General features: G+C 40.4%; 1 protein-coding gene across 5 annotated transcripts in view; it reads right to left on the reverse strand.

Moving 5' to 3' along the window:
- Nucleotides 1-322: 322 nt before the first annotated feature.
- LOC115226201 (selenoprotein K) overlaps nucleotides 323-12089 on the reverse strand; it is a 33643-nt gene continuing 21876 nt past the window's right edge. For 2 of the 5 annotated variants that reach the window (XR_005004217.1, XR_005004215.1), the window contains exon 6: nucleotides 323-337. The gene's annotated coding sequence lies outside the window, so the exon portion shown is untranslated. Of the gene's footprint in view, nucleotides 338-2368; nucleotides 2408-10473; nucleotides 10495-12089 lie in introns of those variants that run through there. The other 3 variants (XR_005004216.1, XR_005004214.1, XR_005004211.1) reach the window with 2 other exon arrangements.

The following is a 12089-nucleotide window of genomic DNA, read 5'->3' on the forward strand; positions in this document are numbered from 1 at the left end:
AGGTCGACTTTGCCTTTCATCCTTCGGGGTCGATAAATTAAGTACCAGTTAACGCATTGGGGTTGATGTAATCGACTAAATCCATTTGTCTGTCCTTGTTTGTCCCCTCTGTGTTTAGCCCCTTGTGGGTAGTAAAGAAAATTATTCTGCTAATGAGACACTTTAGTAGTTTAATAGCATCAATGAGGGGATGTGTTTGGAGTACCATCTGGTACTTCTGTTTGTATATATTCTTCTAATAAAACCAGTCATTGCTGGTAGAAAGAACAGAGTTGACATTCAGTGTCTGGTTTATGTATGTGTGTGTATGTATATATATATATATATATGTATATAGCTAGGTGCAACTATGGCTGTGTGGTAAGAAGCTTGCTTCCCAACCACATGGTTCTGGGTTCAGTCCCACTGCGTGGCACCTTGGGCAAGTGTCTTCTACTATAACCCTCGGGCCGACCAAAGCCTTGTGAGTGGATTTGGTAGACGGAAACTGAAAGAAGCCTGTCGTATATATGTATATATATATATATATAGGTGCAGGAGTGGCTGTGTGGTAAGTAGCTTCTAACCAACCACATGGTTCTGGGTTCAGTCCCACTGCGTGGAACCTTGGGCAGTTGTCTTCTACTATAACCCTCGTCCGACCAAGCCTGTTGAGTGGATTTGGTAGACGGAAACTGAAAGAAGCCTGTCGTATATATGTATATATATATATATAGTGCAGGAGTGGCTGTGTGGTAAGTAGCTTGCTAACCAACCACATGGTTCTGGGTTCAGTCCCACTGCGTGGAACCTTGGGCAGGTGTCTTCTACTATAACCCTCGGGCCGACCAAAGCCTTGTGAGTGGATTTGGTAGACGGAAACTGAAAGAAGCCCGTCGTATATATGTATATGTATATATGCGTGCGTGTGTTTGTCCCCCTAGCATTGCTTGACAACCGATGGTGGTGTGTTTATGTCCCCATTACTTAGCAGTTTGGCAAAAGAGACCGATAGAATAAGTACTGGGCTTACAAAAGAATAAGTCCCGGGGTCGATTTGCCCGATTAAAAAGCAGTGCTCCAGCATGGCTGCAGTCAAATGACTGAAACAAGTAAAAGAGTATATATATATATATATATATATATATATAATTGATATAGGATAAAATTTTTTTCGGAAAATTTTTTATCAATGGCCAGCATATCAAAAAAATGCCTTTAAAGTAAAATTTATACATAATTTACAGATAAGGGCAGAAGAAAAATTCTAATGCCAGATATGCCGAAACAAAAAATTGTCGATAACCATTATATTTAGAAATTATAATGGTTATCGACATTTTTTGTTTCGGCATATCTGGCATAGAATTTTTCTTCTGCCCTTATCTTGTAAATTATGTGTATATATATATATATATAGATATATATAATATATATAGTATAGTTTATCGCCATATTAATATGGCATTCTTATATATAAGAATAATCGCTGCCGCTGGTCAGCTCCATGAGGCCACCGCCTTAATATAGCTATTGATACACGATCGGTATCCATTATAACCTTCGAACACGGGAGGTCAGCCGCTTCACACTGCCGTCCGACAGCTACAGACGCGTTTCGGTTATTGCCCCTTGTCAATGTAGCGCAGTCAGACCCCGCAGGTGTCGCCACTGAACCTCCTGTTCGAAGGTCTATATTTACCTAGTTTCAGTGGAATACATCCACTTGTTTTCAATAATAGAAATATTAAAATTACTAAGTCTCTATAAAAGAGACTTAGTAATTTTAATATTTATATATATATATAAATATATATATATAAGACAAGGTATAACGAATGGTCATTACATATTTTCCCTTTATTAGAGCAAATCTTGCTTACAGCTGTTTCCAGTGCTCGCTATAGGTACATTACTGATAAGCTTACTCAATTCATCTATTGATCAGGTGAGAAAAATTGAACAACCCCCAAAATTAATGCTACTTTTGTCAGAGCCATTTCTGGTTGTTATATATATATATATATATATATGTAGGTCCCGGGTTGAGTCAGGGTTAACCACAGTAAATAAGGTACTCAATACATTGCAGAGTAAGGTAATTTATTTTATAGAAGGAGCTTCTACAGGACTAGAACTGTTTCATTCGGATGAAATCTTCAATATATATATATATATATATATATAGTATGCACAAATAGATGCAAATATATTCATGTGTGTGCATATGTATTTGTAAATATGCGTGTGTTTATACATATGAATGTTTAACTATTTTTTATATGTGTATATGGGTATGTGTGTATATATATATAGATACATATATATGGGGAATATGTATATGTTATATAAACATTGGTGTGTGTCTATATATAGTTATATATATACATGTGTTTGTATGTATGTATGTATCTATGTGTGTGTGTGTCTGTGTGGAGACACTCACTCTAAGAGACCTGTAAATTTGCTATTTCAAAGAAAAATATAATTCAAAAACACTCCAAAAACATATAATCATCTTTTCTATGGATGAAAAACTATTAAAGCCCCACCCCGCTATATATATATATATATATATGCATATATGTATATGTATACATATGTATATGCATATATGTATATGTATACATATGTATATGCATATATGTATATGCATATATGTATATGTATATATATATGTATATGTATATGCATATATGTGTATAAATATATATATGTATATGCATATATGTGTATAAATATATATATATGTATATGCATATATGTGTATAAATATATATATATGTATATGCATATATGTGTATAAATATATATGTATGTATATGCATATATGTATATATATGTGTGTATATATATATGTATATGTATGTATATGCATATATGTATATATATATATATGTGTGTATATATATATGTATATATATATATATATGTGTGTGTATATATATATGTATATATATATATATGTATATATATATGTATATGTGTATATGCATATATATGTATGTATGTATATATATTATGTGTTTATGTTTGTTTGTATGTAAGCATTTACTTATGTACATAAAAAATGAATAAAATAAATTTCTAAACACGTTGGTTAAGTTATTTATTCATAAAAATATGAAAATGCTGATTGTGTGCTTAATTAAATAATGGCTTCAGTTTTGTAGCCTACAGGTAATTGGGTAATTAAAATACCAGGTATGTAATGGGAGAGGATACAGGTGTTGACTTTGTTTAATGAAATCACACCAATGATGTATTTGAATATGTTCCAGTTTGCAGGGATTGATATATTTAATACCAGCTGTATAGTGGGGGATATTTGGAGTCAGCTACTTATACTTGAAAGTTAGTAATAATGTGCCATTGTTAAATTATTGTCATTATTATTATTATTATTATTATTAACCTTTTTGTTATTGTATTGCTGTTGAGATGCTCTGTGTTTCTTTCAATTAATTTTAAATATTACAAAGAATTTAGTAAAATAACTTAATTATAATTAAAGCTAGTGTTTGGAACATAAATTGTGACTAAGGTTTGGTGGAAGATTTTAATTCAGAACTTATGAAAACAAGACATTTGTACTACAGTGCCAGAGGTGGTTTCAGCCCAGTTGGTATCAAAAGGGTTAAAAATATCATGGTGACTTTAACCCTTTTGTTACCATATTTCTGTTGAGATGCTCTGTGTTTCTTTCAATTAATTTTAAATATAGCAAAGAATTTAGTAAAATAACTTAATTATAATTAAAGCTAGTGTTTGGAACATAAATTGTGACTAAGGTTTTGTGGAAGATTTTAATTCAAAACTTATGAGAACAAGACATTTGTACTCAGAGCCAGAGGTGGTTTCTGCCAGGTTGGTAACAAAAGGGTTAAAAATATCATGGTGACTTTAACTCTTTTTTTACCATATTTCTATTGAGGTGCTCTGTGCTTCTTTCAATTAATTTTAAATATAGCAAAGAATTTAGTAAAATAACTTAATTATAATTAAAGCTAGTGTTTGGAACATAAATTGTGACTAAGGTTTGGTGGAAGATTTTAATTCAAAACTTATGAAAACAAGACATTTGTACTACAGAGCCAGAGGCAGTTAGAACCAGGTTGGTATCAAAAGGATTAAACATCAAATGGCTATGAGGGTTCACCAGAATAATATAGTAATCAAAAGGGTCTGCAGATAAAAAATGAGAACCCCTGCTTTAGATGTATGTATTGGTCTGTATTGCAAGAAACAGCTGGGTTTCTTTCTCCGACATTTTACATTCTCTTTACTCTTTTACTTGTTTCAGTCATTTGACTGCGGCCATGCTGGAGCACCGCCTTGAATCGAGCAACTCGACCCCGGAACTTACTCTTTTGTAAGCCCAGTACTTATTCTATCGGTCTCTTTTGCTGAACCGCTAAGTTACGGGGACATAAACATTGTCAAGAAATGCTAGGGGGACAAACACAGACACACAAACACACACCGCATATATATATATATATAAACATATATACGACGGGCTTCTTTCAGTTTTCCGTCTACCAAATCCACTCACAAGGCTTTGGTCGGCCCGAGGCTATAGTAGAAGACACTTGCCCAAGGTGCCACGCAGTGGGACTGAACCCGGAACCATGTGGTTGGTAAACAAGCTACTTACCACACAGCCACTCCTGCGCCTGGCTATAGTAGAAGACACTTGCCCAAGGTGCCACGCAGTGGGACTGAACCCGGAACCATGTGGTTGGTAAACAAGCTACTTACCACACAGCCACTCCTGCGCCTGGCTATAGTAGAAGACACTTGCCCAAGGTGCCATGCATTGTTCAACCTACACAAGTTAATGTGTGGAAAACAAAATAGGAATTTTGAAAGAAGTTTCTATAAAACTAGTTTTTAAACATTGGATGGCTATGGGGGTCCACAAGAATAAAATAGTAAATTATAGGGGTCCATAGATAAAAAAAGGATCAATAGATAGAAAAATGGTTGATAATCACTAAGCTAAACCCTTTAACGTGGTGCCCCAGCATGGTCGGAGTGCAACAAGTGACATAAAAGAAAGAACAGATTGTAAACCCACTCACTCACAAATACAAGGTCCTTAAATTCACAAGGGGCCCCTCACAGGCCAATCCCTTTAGTCAAAGACAAAGGAAGAAGGAAGGAAGGGGCTTCTGACATTTGCATCATGATGTCAAGAGATTTGCAGAGAAGACAGGATTGGAGGAGGGGAGAGAGGGAGGGGGTTGTGGTGGTGAAACTGAGAGGGTGTGGGGAAAGGGGGAGATGGAGGAGGGGGTCTGTGGTGGTGGACTGAGAGAGGAAGAGAGAGAGGATGAGAGTAAAAAGAAAGGATGAGAGTGAAGATGAGAGAGGATGAGAGGGTGTGGGGAAAGGGGGAGATGGAGGAGGGGGTCTGTGGTGGTGGACTGAGAGAGGAAGAGAGAGTGTGGGGAAGAGAGAGAGGATGAGAGTGAAGATGAGAGAGGATGAGAGGGTGTGGAGGAGAGAGGGAGGAGAGGGTTGTTGTAATGAGACTGAGAGAGGATGAGAGAGTGTGAGGAAGGGGTAGGGGAGAGAGTGTAAGGAAGAGAGGATGAGAGTGAAGAGGGGATGAGAGAGAGAGAGAGGATGAGATGGTGTATGGACAAGGGAAGAGAGAGAGAGAAGTGGGGGAGACAAAGGCAGAGACAGACAGGGGGGAATAAAGAGAGTGTGGGGGAATAAAGGGAGAGTGTGGTGGTGAAGATGGAGTGGGGGAGAGGGGGAGACTTTAATGCCATAATTAATCAGTTTTAAGCAGACCAACCTTTCTGTCAAACACATTCACACATCCTGGTCTCTAACACACGCAGTCTCTCTCTCTCTCTCTCATACACACACACACACACACAGTGTCTATCACAAACACAGTCTATCATACACACACACACACACACACACACACACACACACAGTGTCTATCACACACACAGTGTTTATCACACACACACTTACACAGTCTATCACACACACACACATACAGTGTCTATCACACACACAGTCTATCATACACACACACACACTTACACAGTCTATCACACACATACATATTGTGTCCATCATACATACACACACAGCATGTCACACACACCACCCAGAATTTATCACACACAGAGTCTGCCACACACACACACACACACACACACACACACACAGAGGCTGGCCATCACAAATGCACACACATGAACAGACACACACACACACAGAGCTTCTCTCTTTCTTTCTTTCTCCCTCTCATTCAAAGGATTTTAAATCCTTCGAATAATGGAATAAGAAATGGCGGTGGCGGTGGTGGTGGCAGCAATGGTACTGTTGATCTTTGCAGCCGGCCCAACGCTTTCTTCTTCAAGTTCAGGTGAGATTGATGCTGTCAATATCTGGTGCCAACCGGAATATCTGCTGGGAAAGAACACACCCCACCACCACCACCACTACCACCACCTCTTGAGAGCAGGTTGGTGATGGGGTGGGGGAGGAGATCTGAAAGTTTGCACGAAGGTGGAGGCGGTGGTGGTGGTGAAGAGGGGTTAACTGGATAATGACAATGATGATGATGATCTTGGCAATGCAGAACAATTCTTTCCCTCTCCCCACCTTCACCACTCGGCTCAGGGATTTACCAAAAGAAGACCTGATCTAACTGGATTTTAATGGACACTCCTGGACATAAAAAAACCCCAACAAATATCCTTTTCTACTCTGGGCACAAGTGGGGGGGGGGGCAGTCAATTTGATCAATCCCATTACACAACTGGTACTTAATTTATCAACTCCTAAAAGGATGAAAGGCTAAGCTGACCTCGGCTGACTGGTTCCCATGCCAGTGGCACGTAAAAAGCACCCACTACACTTTCAGAGTGGTTGGCGTTAGGAAGGACATCCAGCTGTAGAAAAACTGCCAGATAAAATTGGAGGCTGGTGTCGCCGCTAGCTCTCCAGGCCTCACTCAAACTCTTCGACCCATGCCAGCACAGAAAGCTGACGTTAAACGATGATAATGATGATGACGATGTGCTGCCTGACTGGCTGCTGTGGTGATGGCATGTAAAAAGCACCATTTGAGTGTGGTTGTTGCCAGTATCACCTGACTGGCCCCTGTGCCAGTGGCACATAAAAAGCACCCACTACACTCTCGGAGTGGTTGGCGTTAGGAGGGCATCCAGCTGTAGAAACTTTGCAAGACCAGATTGGAGCCTGGTGCAGCCATCTGGTTCGCCAGACCTCAGTCAAATCGTCCAAGCCTTGCTAGCATAGAAAGCGGACGTTAAACGATGATGAAGATGATGATAACGATGATGATGATATATATATGTATGTATATGTCAGTGGCACATGAAAAGCACCATTCAAGTACAGCCAATGCCAGTACCGCATGACTGGCTCCTGTGCCGGTGGCACATAAAAAGCACCCACTACACTCTCAGAGTGGTTGTTGTTAGGAAGGGCATCCAGCTGTAGAAACATTGCCAGATCAGACTGGAGCTTGGTACAGCCATCTGTACCGGTGTGTGTGTGTTACATTATAAGGTACGAAAAAGAAAATGACTCTCCCCAGGCACAATAAAATATGCTTCAACACACGACCTCATATAAAGAATCTTGCAAACCAAATCCCAAAATGAAATGTTATTTATTTTTGATATAAAAATAAAAGGAAGACCGTATTATGTATCTGGGGTCAAATCATTCAGGCATCCCAAGTATGGAACCAAATACAAAGCTGTTTTCCGGTGAAAAGCAAATACGCACACATTGTATTTTATATATTAGATATACATGCATGCATGTATATTCCTAAAATTGTATGCAATGTCACAAAGCATTTTCCACCGGTATGCTAATGATTATGCCAGCTCGCTTCCTTACTACTACGAATAATAATTATTTCTGATTTAGGAACAAAGCAATATTTCAAGTCTTGTACCTAGAGTAGAAAATAATATTTTAAGGCGCCAAGCTGACAGAAACGTTAGCACGCCGGGCGAAATGCTTTGCGATATTTCGTCTGTCTTTCAAATTCCTCCGAGGTCATCTTTGCCTTTCATCTCCTTCGGAGTCGATAAATTAAGTACCAATTGCGTACTGCAGTCGATCTAATTGGCTAGCCCCCCTCCCCCAAAATTTCGGGCCTTGTGCCTAGAGTAGAAATGTATATTTCTTTAGTTAAGCAGTATGTCAATACCATAAATTGTCATTCTCCTGTTCTTAGGCTGGTACTTAAAATGAAAGGGGGAAATCGTAGGTATAGAATGGGATGGTTATAGCTGAAATACCCATGCTGGCATGGGTTGGACGGTTCAACTGGGGTCTGGGAAGCCAGGAGGCTGCACCAGGCCCAGTCTGATCTGGCAGTGTTTCTACGGCTGGATGCCCTTCCTAACGCCAACCACTCCGAGAGTGTAGTGGGTGCTTTCCCTGCTGGCATGGGTTGGACAGTTCAACTGGGGTCTGGGAAACCAGAAGGCTGCACCAGGTCCAGTCTGATCTGTCAGTGTTTCTACGGCTGGATGCCCTTCCTAACGCCAACCACTCCGAGAGTGTAGTGGGTGCTTTCCCTGCTGGCATGGGTTGGACGGTTCAACTGGGGTCTGGGAAACCAGAAGGCTGCACCAGGCCCCAGTCTGATCTGGCAGTGTTTCTACGGCTGGATGCCCTTCCTAACGCCAACCACTCCGAGAGTGTAGTGGGTGTTTTTTACGTGCCACCGGCACAGGTGCCAGAGGAGGTTGGCTGGAGATCTCTATGTAGGAAGTAGACCTGGTAGAAATAGCAGTCAAATCTCTCTCAGATCACGCCCTACTGTCATTTGTATATAAACACGTGTATGAGCCATAGATATATATATATATATATATATACACACACATACGTATGTTTTACATGTTTCAGTCATTAGACTACGACCATGCTGGAGCAACGTACCTCGAAGAATTTTTAATTGAATAAATTGACCCCAGAACTTTTTTTTGTTTTGTTTTAAATCTGGTATTTATTGATTTCTTTTGCTGAACTGCTAGGTTACGGGGATATAAACACACCAACATTGGTTGTTAAGTGGTGGGGGGGTGACAAACACATACACAAAGAGATACATATGCTCTTTTACTTGTTTCAGTCATTTGACTGCGACCATGCTGGAGCACCGCCTTTAATCGAGCAACTCGACACCGGGACTTATTCTTTTGTAAGCCCAGTACTTATTCTATCGGTCTCTTTTGCCGAACCGCTAGGTAACGGGGACATAAACACACCAGCATCGGTTGTCAAGCAATGCTATGGGGACAAACACAGACATACAAACATATACACACACACACACACACACATATACACACACACACACATATATATATATATATGTATATATATATATATATATATATACATATACATACATACGACAGGCTTCTTTTCAGTTTCTGTCTACCAAATCCACTCAAAAGGCCTTGGTTGGCCCGAGGCTATAGTAGAAGACACTTACTTGCCCAAGGTGCCACGCAGTGGGACTGAACCCGGAACTATGTGGTTGGTAAACAAGCTACCTACCACACAGCCACTCATATATATATATATATATATATATGTCTTCTACTATAGCCTCGGGCTGACCAAAGCCTTGTGAGTGGATTTGGTAGACGGAAACTGAAAGAAGCCCATCATGTGTGTGCGTGTGTGTATATATATATATATGTATGTGTGTGTATATGTTTGTATGTCTGTGTTTAAAGGCAGTGCTCCAGCATGGCCGCAGTCAAATGACTGAAACAAGTAAAAGAGCATATGTATCTCTTTGTGTATGTGTTTGTCCCCCACCACCAGTGTTGGTGTGTTTATATCCCTGTAACCTAGCAGTTCAGCACACACATGATGGGCTTCTTTCAGTTTCCATCTACCAAATCCAGTCACAAGTCTTTGGTCGGCCCGAGGCTATAGTAGAAGACACTTGCCCAAGGTGCCACGCAGTGGGACTGAGCCTGGAACCATGTGGTTGGTAAACAAGCTTCTTACCACATGGCCATGCCTCATCCTGCTTCTTTGTGTTTTCCAAACGCCACTCAAATCTCAGACTCCATGGAGCCACAGACACTTCATCAGCATCCTGGTTTAACATCTGTTTTTCCATGTCGGCATGGGTTAAACATTTAGCTAAGGGCTTATGGCCTATCACATTTTTTGCACGTGCAACAACTACGGCAAAACAGCCCTTCCTTAATCTCCTTCCTCATGAGACAACAGAACTTATTGAAGAGATGGGAGCAGCTGTAGTTCTTTGGTTAGGGACATGACCTTTGTTGAAGTGTCATTGATGTCAAGGAGGTGGAGTTTATTAATAGCCTTTAATTAATGTATGGCTTCATCATTGCAGGATCCTGTCACAGAGCAAGACTTGATTACAAGTCAACAACTAACACACAAACACACACACACATATATATATACACACACCTAAACTGTGTGTGCGTGTATATATATCTCTTTCTCTTTTACTTGTTTCAGTCATTTGACTGCGGCCATGCTGGAGCACCGCCTTTAGTCGAGCAAATCGACCCCGGGACTTATTCTTTTGTAAGCCCAGTACTTATTCTATCAGTTTCTTTTGCCGAACCGCTAAGTGACGGGGACATAAACACACCAGCATCGGTTGTCAAGCAATGCTAGGGGGACAAACACAGACACACAAACAAACACACATGCATATATATATATATATATATATATATACATATATACGACAGGCTTCTTTCAGTTTCCGTCTACCAAATCCACTCACAAGGCATTGGTCGGCCTGAGGCTATAGTAGAAGACACTTGCCCAAGGTGCCACGCAGTGGGACTGAACCCGGAACCATGTGATTGGTAAACAAGCTACTTACCACACAGTCACTCCTGCGCCTATATACATATATATATAAAGTTAATTCAAACATGAAAACACCAAGAGAAAACACAACAACACGAGGACGTGGAACAAATATAGTATTATTGGACACTCAGGAAGGAAGGGAAGAAAGAGGGTTTTACGTTTCGAGCAGAGCTCTTCATCAGAAACAGGAAAAGGAAAGATCCAGAGAAGGGAAGACGGAGGATAAAAATCGCCAATGGTACACATGCGGTCATATATAAAGATTTCTTTATTGCCCACAGAGGGTTAAACATAGAGGGGACAAATAAGGAGAGACAAAGGGATAAAGTCGATTACGTCGACCCCAATGCGTATCTGGTACTTATTTAATCGAACCTGAAAGGATGAATGGCAAAGTTGACGTTGACGGAATTTGAACTCAGAACGTAACAGCAGATGAAATACCTATTTCTTTACTACCCACAAGGGGCTAAACACAGGACAAACAAGGGCAGACAAACGGATTAAGTCGATTACATCGACCCCAGTGCGCAACTGGTACTTATTTAATCGACCCCGAAAGGATGAAAGGCAAAGTTGACCTCGGCGGAATTTGAACTCAGAACGTAGTGGCAGACGAAATACCGCTAAGCATTTTGCCCGGCATGCTAACGATTCTGCCAGCTTGCCACCCTTTAAAAGAATATATTAAAAAATATATATAGGTACAGGCCTGGCTGTGTGGTAAGATGTTCGCTTTCCAACCATATAGTTCCGGGTTCAGTCCCACTGCATGGCACATTGGGCAAGTGTCAGCTTTAGCCTCAAGCCGACCAAAGCCCTGTGAGTAGATTTAGTAGATGGAAACTGAAAGAAGCCTGTTTGCGTTTGTCCCTGCCCCACCATCGCTCGACAACAGATGTTGGTGTGTTTATGTCCCTGTAACTTAGCAGTTCAGCAAAAGAGACTGATAGGATAAGTACTAGGCTTACAAAGAATAAGTCCTGGGAGCGGGTGGGAGGAGGCAATCTGTTCGGACTAAAACTCCTTGAAGGTGGTGCTCCAGCATGGCCACAGTCAAATGACTGAAACAGAAAGAAAAAGAAGAATAAAAAGGGATAAAACAGGTGTTTGTTCAGTTTCTGTTTTGAAAAATTCATTCATAAGGCATTGGTGAACCCAAGGTTATAATATAAGGTGCCATGCAATGGGATTGAACCTGAAAC

Source organism: Octopus sinensis, linkage group LG29 (assembly GCF_006345805.1).
Source record: "Octopus sinensis linkage group LG29, ASM634580v1, whole genome shotgun sequence".
In the NCBI taxonomy this organism is placed as follows: Eukaryota; Metazoa; Mollusca; class Cephalopoda; order Octopoda; family Octopodidae; genus Octopus; species Octopus sinensis.